Source organism: Ochotona princeps, chromosome 3 (genome assembly GCF_030435755.1).
Source record: "Ochotona princeps isolate mOchPri1 chromosome 3, mOchPri1.hap1, whole genome shotgun sequence".
In the NCBI taxonomy this organism is placed as follows: Eukaryota; Metazoa; Chordata; class Mammalia; order Lagomorpha; family Ochotonidae; genus Ochotona; species Ochotona princeps.
This window is the reverse complement of record NC_080834.1, coordinates 85,970,635-85,982,658: the sequence shown is the minus strand read 5'-3', so window position 1 is coordinate 85,982,658 and position 12,024 is coordinate 85,970,635.

Sequence of the window (12,024 nt, the reverse complement as noted above, 5' to 3'; positions counted from 1 at the left end):
CATCTAGAACTGAATTATCAGTCCAGTCCATAGTGCACCAGCTTCTACATCTCTCTACGTGGTCTCTGTAGGTGTTTCTAATGGAGTACCATATTGGTTTTCCTTCAGTGAATCTTTGACATTATACTGCAAACTAGATGCTCTCAAATTTTGGCTTGCATCAGAATCACCTGGAAGACTTTACTGAAGGAGAAATCACCTCAGAGTTTCTGAGGTTTTGATTGAGGTCCAATAATTTGCATTTATAACATGTTCCTACCAGTGTAGATGTTAGGGGTCAGTCTACACTCTGAGAATCAGTACTTCAGTCAGCAATGACTGTCATTAAACACAGTTGGCCCATAAGATGGGACCTGTTTTCTATGGCCATGGGGTTTGAGGAAACAAATAATAGCCATTCATCCTGGATAAGAACCTTTAAGCACTCGTATTTTCAAATGTCCTATATAAACTCACCACCTTTTGATTCAGAAAACTTATAATTTCTTCTTCCTACCATGTATCCTCCATCACAAATTCTTCGTTTTACATTAATCTCAGTGTTTTAGGCCTAATGTTATAGACTATCACATTAATTTCCAACCCTACCCTTTTTAAGGAGAAGCACGTGAAGAAGCTCCTGAGTCCTTTAGAAGATAATTTGGACAGGAATCATGAGACCTTCTAATGGGACAACAGTAATACAAACAGAACTAAAATTGATTAAGAAAAGTTGCACTAGCCATTCTGGCCTCTGTGCTATGAAACATTCAGTGTGGGAAACAAACTCAATAATAAAAAATTAGAAAAGCAAATGTGTCACTCTTGGGTGAAAGAAAGAAGTGATGGAAACTAATCAAAATGACATGGGAATATAAAGAAGCAATTCAAGTATCCTCTTGGGTAAGTCACAGATATTTAAAAGCTTTTAACTTTGCTTACATGTACACATGTGCCTTGAAGTACACCCACCCACATAATAATATGTACCCAAAGGCCATTTTTTTGTTTTTCAAAAATAAGCTATATTCAACACACATTATACACATGGAGCAACAAACACCTATTGGGTACCCACTTTGTGCCAGACAATTAAACAGTTACACTAGTGTCAAGACAAACATATATGACAACTCACTTGCTAAATCGTTGTAAACATCTATTAAATACAATTAAACAGTCACCCAGTGGTTAACATTTAGCATCATTTGGTAGCCAAATCTCACTCACAACACAATGCAGAGATGACTCAACAACATTCAATATTTAGCAGCATTTTTTATTAAGCTCTGAGAGTTGAAAAGCAACTGTGTACAAGACAAAAAAGAAAAATAAATAAAATGCTGCCACATGGCACTTACACAAAAATACTCCAAAAAGACTGAAAAAATGGAATTTAAAGATACATTTAGGAGCCAGTACTTTCATATAGCATGTAAGGTAATCATCTACAGCATTGGCAGCACATTCGGGTGCTAGTTCAAGACCCAGTTATTCCACTTCTGATCCAGCTCCCTGATAATGTGCCTAAAACAGCAGCAGAGGCTCGCCCAGGTGCTTTGACCCCTGTATCATATAGGAGAACCAGAAGAAGCTCCTGGCTCCTGGCTCCTGGCTCCTGGCTCCTGGCTTCAGCCTGGCCCAGTCCCAGCAATTGAAGCCATTTGGGGAGCAAATCAATGAACTGGCACACAGAGGAGGCTCTGTGTGTGTGTGTCTGTCTTTCCTATCTCTCTCTCTTTTTCTCTCTCTAAATTTTCCTTTCAAATAAATAAATCTTTAAAAAGAAAAATGTTTTACTACAAAAAATCTTGAAATCCAAACATGATGTTTTTACAATATGCAGTTTCTGTGAATGATTTGATGATATATTATAGGCATGGATTTTTAAAAATTTACACCAAAATATGTTTTAAATTCCATTTTCCGTGAGTTTTTCAGAGAACACTTGCATTCTAGCTGAAGAAGATAACAAGCAAGAAATGCAATAAATAAAAAGTTGTATGGCAATTTTAGAAGGCATATAAGTCAACCTTGTCACTCTAACAATATACCTGATCTTTATATGGAAAATGTCTTATTTGGGCTTGCTGTTTTGCAGACTCACAGTCCAAAATTGGGTAGACCTCATTGGGTCAGCTTCTACTGAAAGAGTTCTTACCCTTAGAATTTAGCAGTGGCACAGAACATCACAAGGTTATGCCTATGTCTATATGGTCTTTTAGATGCTCTAGGATTAATCACAAGGGCTGCACTCTAGTAATTCAATTCAATCACATTCCAAAGACTGTATTTGCCAGCATCATAACTGAATTAAGTTTGTGTTCATTTAATATAGAATAAGCACGAGGATAAGACTTTGGGTACCGAGACCCAAAGTGGAGGTGGTGGGTGAGATGGAGAAAAGAAAATATATATTACAAGGCATGGGAAACCAGAAACTCTGGGTATTAGAAAAAAGTTGCAGCTATAAAATAATAGGTCCTGGAAAGATAAGAGTAAAGATAAGTTGGGGGCAGGCAACTGGGCTCAGCAGGTGAATATACCACTTGTGATGCCTGCATCCTGTATCACAGTGTTGATTTGAGTCCAAGCACCTGTTTCTGATCCAGACTCGTGTTCATGCATCCTGGGAAGCAGCCAACAATGGTTCAAGGACTTGAGCTTCTGCCATCAAGGTGGGAGACCCACACATGGTTCTGACGTCTTGGCTTTGGCCTGGGCCAGCCCTGGCAGCGTCTGAGGTGTGTACCAGTAGATGGAAGATCTTTGTCTGTTTCTCTCTTTCTCCTTCCTCCCTCCCCCCTCCACACTCTTTCCCTTCTTCTCTCTATCACTCTGCCTTTCAAGTGAGTGAAAATACATATTTAATAATATTTGAAATCCCTGCATAATTTTTCATAGTCCATACTTTGCATGATCCCTTGTATGTACTAAATTCAAAAATTTCTACATGAAAATGAACATTGCTTCATTTCATTTTTGCACAATGTTTGAAATAAACTACTAAGTCATGGGTACATCTCATTGAGAGAAAGCCATTTAAGCCAAGATTTGAAAGAGAATCTCCAGTACTGGTAATTTCCTCAGGTGACTTCCACCCTCTTCACTCTATATAAGCCAGGTGGAATTTACTGTTGTCACATTTATTCTCTGCTGAACAAGAGGGCATTTTGGTAGCTCACCATAGATAACAGCAAGCTGTTTTAAATACATACAAGCTCTAGGTAGAACCAGTTCTAATTTGTGTTATAAGTGAAACAATTTTTGTTTCTCCATCCAGACTTTTAAGTTCCCAAATACCATTTCTTTAAAAATACATATGTATATTTTCCATTTGAGGTTTATATTTACAGATAGGAGAGACAAAATGAGAGACCTTCATCCTCCAGTTCATTCCCCAAATGGCTGATCAGAAGCCAGGAGCTTCTTTAAGGTTTTCCAAGTGGGTGCAGAGGCACAAGCACTTGAACCATCCTCCCCTACTTTCCCATGCCATAAACAGGGAACATGATTGACCTTGAAGCAGCCGGAACTTGAGCCAGTGCACATATGGTAACCAGTACCAGAGGTGAAGAATCAGTTTCCTTTGCTATCACACCAGCACTTAACCGTCATTTCGCTAAACTACTGACTGTTGCTGGCTTGATATGTTTTTTTGCATATTATTATTATAAAATAATAGCAAGAATCAAAATTTATTGGACCTCAATTGAACCAAGTTTAGCACTAAACATTCTGTACATATATCTCATTTAATTCTCACAACCATTGCATGAGGCAAGGGACATTATGACTTTGTTCTTGTAGATTAGAAAACTGAGGCTCAGGGAGGTGAAACAGTTTACTCAGGGTCACAAAGCAAGTAATCTCTAGAGACAGGATGTTCTTAGCAGCTGTGATTTCAGAGTCCCTTTAGGCCTTCAATTTAGTTCTAAATTAAATATATTTCTTAACAGAAACTAGAAAATATATGTGAGTTATCACATGTTTGCTAGGTTTTTTTTTTTAAGACATTGCTTCAACCATCTTGGATAATTCACAATGACAAAGACTATGATATTTGTTCTCACAATGCTTCTGATTGGTCAGTGTTATGGTTTTTCCAGATTTTATTTAGCAGCAAAATCCTTTACTAAACAAAATCTTGTAATAGACAACTCAATCAGCTAGAGGCCTAGCCCAGCAAAATCAAACACAAACGGAAAGTTCAAGAAGGGTGAGTGAAAGTTTTCAGTGAAGGGATTATTCACAAAAGTCTGGACAAGGTAAAGGAAAATCATCCCAGGAAAGTGAAAGTGTCTGAAGGGCTGGAGATGGTCTTGGCACTTCAGATGTGAAGGTGCGTAAGAGAGCAAGCTGAGTGGTTACCAAATCTGGTAAGAACTATAGCTACAGGGGCCCGGTGCGATAGCCTAACAGCTGAAGTTCTCACCTTGCACATGCTGGGATCCCATAAGGGTGCCCATTCGAATCCCTGCTTCCATCCAGCTCCCTGCTTGTGGCCTGGGAAAGCAGTCGAGGATGGTCCAAAGCCTTGGGACCTCACACCCACGTAGGAGACCTGAAAGAGGCTCCTGGCTTCAGACTGGCTCAGCTCCAGCTGTTGCAACCGCTTGGGGAGTGAATCATTGGACAAAAGATATTCCTCTCTGTCTCTCCTCCTCTCTGTATATCTGCCTTTTCAATAAAAATAAATAAATCTTTTTTAAAAAAAGAACTATAGCTACAGGAGAGGATCAGCAAGTAGGAGATACAGGCTGCAGTACATGCGTGCGACTACTGCCAACCCATAGCCTAGGAAGGAGGATGTCAGCAGAATAAATAGCCCTGCTTCTGTTTCCTTTCGTCCCTCAGTCTCTCCTGCTTCTCCCATTGGTTGATTCCAGCAGAACACTAAAGGGCAAAAGAGCCCAGTTCTGTAGTCCACAGAAGAAGTCAGACTTCTGGGGACAAAGAAGACAGGAAAGAGTGCACTGTTTTCTCTCTGCTCTCAATCACTTTCACACAGCAGTCTCTTAGACAACTTTGTTGAACTCTAGTGGTCTGGTCTAGTCCTTATGTTATAAATATCTCAATCAGCAATGGGTCTGTGTGCTGTGCAAACTCTCATTTTGCAAAAACCCTATGTGCATGTATGGAAAATAACCTGGACTTATCATAGAACACCAGACTTGTCCCTGAAGGTTCAGAATTCCAGCATCTGAAAAGTTCAATCTGATGGCACACAAGATCGCATGGAGGGTCCCCTGGTCTAGGAAACTCAGGGCTGAAGGGAACATATGTGGGATATAGAAATCAGCCAAAGTCTCTCTCTCTTGTCCCCCTGGACAGGCATTGAGTAGCCTCATTTGTCATTTAGTGAGACTCTCCCAAAATGATTCATAATTTTTATGTGTTCCTTAGATTAGCAAGAGGAATTTCTATCTGAAACATTGCAATGTGAACTTATTCATGAGGGTTAAAAAGAAGATGAATGAAAAGGGAAATAGGGGGGAAAGGTAGGCTAGTTGGGAAAAGGGTTAGGTAGGCAGGAACACTGAATAATGAGAAAAGCGACCACAGAGTATGCATGGTTACTAAATACAAAGTGTAACATTGCTGCTCCTGGCAGCTGAGGCACAGTACCCTCCAAATGTGCTCTGAAGTCTGAATCACAGCCTGGCTGCCTCTGCGGGGGCTGCTGCAATCCCATCAGTCATTGGGCAGAACTCTCCCAGCACACCCTCTGCTGCTAGGCAGAGAAGTCTGAGGAGGCAAGCCAAAGCTAGGACAGGGATGGGCAGGGATGGAGAGGAGCCAGCACAGAGGAGTCAGCCAGCCAGAGCTTCTGTCATTGGAGCTGCTATGTAAATCTCTCAGTTCACTAGAGAGGTGTGTGGTTAGGTGAAGGATTTATTTTTTAACTCAAGCAGCTAGAGTGGCCTTCCCAGAGAACAAAAATAAGCTGAACAAAGGAGAAAGGTACAGCTCTTCTTGGCTTTCTTTGGAGTTCTCTGAAGCTCTAAGATGTGTGAGTGCTGCTCCCCAGCTCGAGGAGCACAGGCTAACTCTGTGCCACAGGCAGGTGGAGCATAAGTGAGAGGCAGCCCATATCTATTCTCTCACGCTCATGCCCTCTTCCTGCCCCTACTGCTGATCTCCCCTCTAGGTTGGCAAGTTTTATACATTAATAACATAAAACTTTTGTCACATGGAAGTTAGAAACAAGTCACTTTATGTGTATTATCATATTGAATTCTTGAAGCGACATTATGAGGTGTGGACTATGGTTGCCATGTGTCTATTCAGATAGGGGAATTAAGGACTGGGAGAAGTCAGGAAAGTGAATAAACCAAGAAGTCTGGGCTCCAGGAGACTCTCCTCGGGACCTACGAGCGCAAATACTAAGCTACCCTGTCTTATCTGCACGTGCCATGTCTCACTTAATTGCTTTGCTTCCTCTGCTTTTGAATCACACTCGTCTCCATGTTCCTGATGCTGGACTGGTCACCTGATCTATGCCTTGGCACAGGTGCCAAAAGGAGAAGGCAAGATCTCCTTTGCCTGACTTCCTGGTCCCTTAGTGAAAGTCTATGAGAGTCAGGTGGACTTAGGACCCTAGTTTCATGTCTAATATTGAACACAGAACTCTGCCAAGAAATACAGCTCCAGTGAATCTAGAGAGCTTCCCCAAACCTTGCATATCCTCCTCCAAGAAAAGAGGGAGCTGACTCATGAAATGTGAGTCTATGACAATATCCATAGAGTGCAATGTTGATCTGACAGAAGTCAGTCAGAGAGAAGAGGTTATTACATCATACTTGCAATTCACCTTAATGGGTGTTTTTGGAGAATAAAGAATGACTCAAATCTATACATACAGGAATTTGATGGCAATTTAGAAAGCTACTGAAGTCTTTCTACTTTCAAAATCTACAGGTTTAGGTTGGTCTTTCAGTTGGTTATTCATAACACTTGAAAGAGCCAAAGAAAATGGAAAATTTAGGCATCTATTTCTAGTTCTTTAAAAAAACAAAGAAAATATTTGCATTTCATGTGTCTGTTTTAAATACTTGTATTATGGGGTGAATTTTAAGTTGTTTGCTTTCTATGAGGAGCTTAGAATGCCAGGCTTTAATTCCATATCCTCCACCTTCTTTCTTAAGTAATTCTCAACCCAATCTTGTTATACTTGTCAGATGGATACATTCTTACAGGCACACTCATTCATATTTAATGAGAGGATTATCTTGACAAAATGCAAAACTAAGTTTACCTTTTGTTTTTGCTTCTCTACCCTACTCCTCCCTCACTTTGTGCTACAGATTTTGTCCTCTTCAGCTAAAGAATTAAATAACATCTGGAAGTGCACGTATTTTGGGACTTATCCGTTATTATTCACGGTTTTAGTCTCCCAAGCTTAACATCAGCCTTAAAATTCACTCAATTTCTGTTAGGTTTGCAAAGAAGGGAAATGTACTTGAAATGATTCAAGTAAAGATGATGTGTGGGTGGGCAGGGGGTGTTTACATGTCTCCTATGAACGAAGAACCCTCAGAAGAACCAACCAAAGCAGGAGATACTGGCTGTACCAATTCCTTGGTTCTCTTTGGGCCAGATGACCATCCCCAGGACGACCTAGCCAAACAAAGTTGGTCAGCGTGATGCGCTACTTGCAGAGGGCTCAGAGTTGTCCTGGAGATTCTCTCTGTAGGTTTTACATGTAAGTATATGTAAGTGCATGAATGGGGTTGAACAGAGGAAGGAAAATGATGACACATACAAGTTTGTGATACATGCATTCAGGGAAAATGTGAAATCAATGAAAAATACCAAAGTTTTTGAAGGTTTCCTATTCTTCATCCAAACTATAATTTTAATGTGGGGACATTTCTAGAATTTCCTTAGAATTTAGTTAAAGAATGTATTGAAAGGTCTGCTCCATAGTCCATAAACTACACCAAGCTTTAGGGGCATAAGCAATGAGAAACAATACTAAGAGCAGTCTACAGCTTCACTATTGAGTATGTCCTGAGACTTTCTTGGTGGACTAGTTTTCTAGGACAGCCATAAGAAAGGGTCACAGACTAGGTGGCTTCAACAATAAAAATCTATTTTCTTACCTGTCTGGAGTCTAGAAGTCCAAGATCAAGCAACAGGGGTAGATTCTCATGTCCTTTCTTCCCACTTGCATATGTCTGTACACTCCCTGTATTTTCACACGGTGTTCCCTGTTATGGGGGTGTTTGCATGTGTGTGCCCAGGGTTTTATTATATGGAAACCAGTCATGTCATATTAGAAAAAAATACATAAACTATCCTCATTTTAATCTTTTTACCTTCTTAATAGCCTTCTTGCAAATGAATTAGAAGGTACTGGTATTAAGACTTCAACATATTAAGTTTTAGTTTTTGTGATAAAATTGGTGATCTCATTATTTGGAACAAGATACAGAAAATACATTTATCCGTCTCTCACTTCCTCCTGGTCTCCCCACATTATCACACTATGACAAATATGCCAAAAACCAGGGGGTGGTACTTTTCTAGGCCACTTAATGATGAATCTGATTTTGTCACTTCCTGTTTAGAAAACTCTTCTAGCTCTATAAACTTCAAATCCAAACTCCTCCTGTTAGTCTACACAGCTTCTCACCATAACTTTCAGCCAATCATTCTAACTGTACCTCTTGCCAGCTTTATGCCCCATACACATGCCGCTCCAAGGGCCTGGGCCACTGACTAGCCCAGTTTTGGGAAATATGAAATTTCTGCATTACGTATTTAATGTTTGTCTGCATTTATTATTTAAAGACATTTCATAGCACTTTAAAGACAGTAACTTTCACATTATTACCTTCTATCATTCATTAGTTGTATATGTATTTCAATTGCATTTTACAAGTTGAACAGGATTTTGGACTACCCTCTAGGAACTTAACCTCTTTCTTATGATTGGTTTCATAAATATTTGTTAGGCACTTAATGTATGTCAAACACTCTAAAATTTTATTCCATAAAGATGAAAAGTGAAGTCTCTGATTTACATAAGTTCACAATCTAGCTGGGAAAGGAGACAGGCATGCAAACAAATAGCTTTAATACAATGTGACAGAAGAGGGTACAGCGATATGCATGTAATACTCTAGGAATGAAAGATAGATCGATTTTGCCTGAGGTGGTAAGGAACACTTCAGAGAAGTGAGGTGTGATTGGAGTTGGAAACAGTAAGAAGAAAATTTCAGGCACAAAAGAAGCAAAAGCAAAACTAGGAGTTGTATACAACATCTGCCAGGACTTCAGGGGACCTTTTCTCTCTCTGAGGAATCACGACTGATGGCCGGGTACTGTCACAACATGAGGCATCTAATTACATCCTGTCTTCTCTAGCAACTGTTGAGTTCACACTCCAGGAGCTCCTCTCACACTCGTCCTTGTGAGAGAAAACCACCTCCCAATTTCAAAGGAATTTCCCTTCGGAAGGAGTGCCCTTCAATGTCACCTGTAGTACCTGGTTTTCAGAACAGTGCTTTTCAGGCCTCTCTGTGAGTTTAGATTTACTTAGGCTAACTTTAAACTGTCCAGTGCTCAGTCAGCACCCCAGACCGATTAAATCAGAATTTCTGAGAACAGTACCCCACTAGTCAGTATTTTAGAATTCTCCACAGATGGTTTTTATGTAACGCCAGGGTTGAAAGTCACTGATTCAGAATTTATACAATTTATCCTTAATATAGACATTCATAATTCTTGAGCTTCTCTGATAGTATTATTCCATGGTTCAGAAATGGAATGCACAAACACTGCTTATGTTAATTCCCATGTGAAATGTGTGTATTCCTGTTTTGGTTTATATTGGTCACATAATCTCTCTGGTTTCTCTTGATATTCCTTTCGCTGATGTGCATCTATTTTTCTCGCAGACTCATGGTCTCATGTTAAGAGTGAGGTTTTGGCTAAGTGGGTCTAAGAGAAGGCCCTGCAGCCTGCCCCACCTTTGTAGCTATGAGGTTTCCCTAGTTTACAGGTGGAGAGTCCTGTGTCTTCCCTCAATTCAAGAATATTCTCTAGGACTAGATTTCTATAGTGCATTCTTTATTTCTGACCTAGTCTCTGTCCTTGGTCCATACACAAGATCAGAATCGTTGTTTCCTTTCCCATTGCCCAAAACTTCCACCTTGCTGCCAAAGGAAGAAAATGGGGAACTGAGACATACTGAGCTTACAGGGGAAAGGACAACTCTGGTTGAAAGAAAATGTTCAATCAATTCTCATCCTGAGACATGAGGCCTGGTCTCTACTGCTCTTTTCCCCTGATTTGAGGAGAGAGATGTTGAGAAGGCATAATGCCAAAAGCGTTAAGCAAAGTCTAGAAGAACAGGTTAATTAACCAGCCAACCAGAAAGCAGACATAAGAGTAAAGTATGAAAGAATTCAGAGACCCAAGCAATCATAGAAATGTTGATGGGAAAATGAAGCTTGAGCCAGGCAAAATTGCTGGTGAGGCAGTGCATTGACTCAGAACTGATTTTTCATCGAATTAACCAGCCAATGTCTGTGGATGAAGCATCCCACACAAGTGTTGGCTCTAACCACACTGTTCATTTGTCAGCATTGAGGTAACATCATGTAAATTCACAGGCAGTTGCCAAACTTGATGAAAACTCATGATTCACTTGGGAGTCTGTTGGGATACACATAGCTGACTGGATGACCTCCAAGGCCCCTTCTGGGTTTTTAATTCTAAGTTTCTGTGATTCAAAGTGACTGCCGTGAACTTGGCCTGTTCCAGAGAATGCACTTGGGAAAATTTCCAAGGAGCTTTGTGTCCAGGTTCCAGTGCATTGTATGTAAGAAATGGAGGACTCCCCATGCCAAGGAGAAAACTGCCTCTTGGCAATTATCAACAGAGGAACAGCTGCTTCTGGGTGCCCAGTTTTCCTAAGCAGTCTTCTCAATAGCTTATAAACACAAGATCAGTGTAATCAGTTCCTACCCAGGCAGAGAGTTGCATCTGGCAGAGATGTTACCCTTTGTTCTTCCTGATTGCCTACAGTTGGGATTCCCTTAGGACCCTAGTATAGAAGCCATACCCTCCACCCTTTGCTATGAGCAATCTGTCCACCCTTCTGTGGCTTTCTAAGCTTCCTTATTCAAAGGCGCAGTGGGGGGTTGGGTCTTTATTTCTGATCCCTCCAGGTAGTAAATAATGTGCCAATTTCCTCTGGCCAGAGAACTCAAGTCAGCAGAGAACCCAGTGGAAACAGGGACTCTGCGAGGATGGAAACAGACCATGTGATCCCCTTGACTGCATAACAGGTCCCTCCTCTCCTGCTGGGGTAGCAGCTGCAGAGTCGCACCCTGGCCCCGCCAGACCTATGCCTCATTCTCTTCTTTGATCACTTATTCTGGCTGTGCTTCTCCTTGCCAGCCACAATTCGTAGCGATTTCACACATAATGCTCATCTCATCAGTATAAATAGTGAAACTATGATAAAAGGGATAAACAGAAAATAATGTTTATAAAATCCTTTGGTTGAGTGTGAAAATCTGTGGAAAGACTTAACACATTTTCCTTCCATTCATGAGTTGGAAACACTGAAGGATAATTTGGATTAAAGTCACTTGTCCTTGTTTTTTTTTTTTTAAGCATTTCCTTCTTCTTAAAGCTTTTAATTATGTTTTTAAAAATCTCTGTTACAGGAGTCCCAGCTATCGAGGAGAGACTTGCTTGAGCATGTTTTTTATGGCTCTATATTTTTAGAAGAAGAAAATAATAAAAATAAAGAAACGCTATTAATTTTTTAAAGACTAACTCTAAAGTATATACTGAGGTCAATAGTGAATGGGCGTGAGCTTATAAAAGTTCAACATCTGCAATAACAGATGATGCATAATCAGCAAAAAAAGTCATTTGTCCAATAAAATACTCAAAACAATCTTTTTGCATGTCTTCAAATTGTCCAAACTTGTGAAAATCAATAACCTTAATCAAAAGAGGAGCACATTAGCTACTTTCGTGATTTGGGGGGATAAGGCATGTCCCTCAGATGAGAAATCTTGG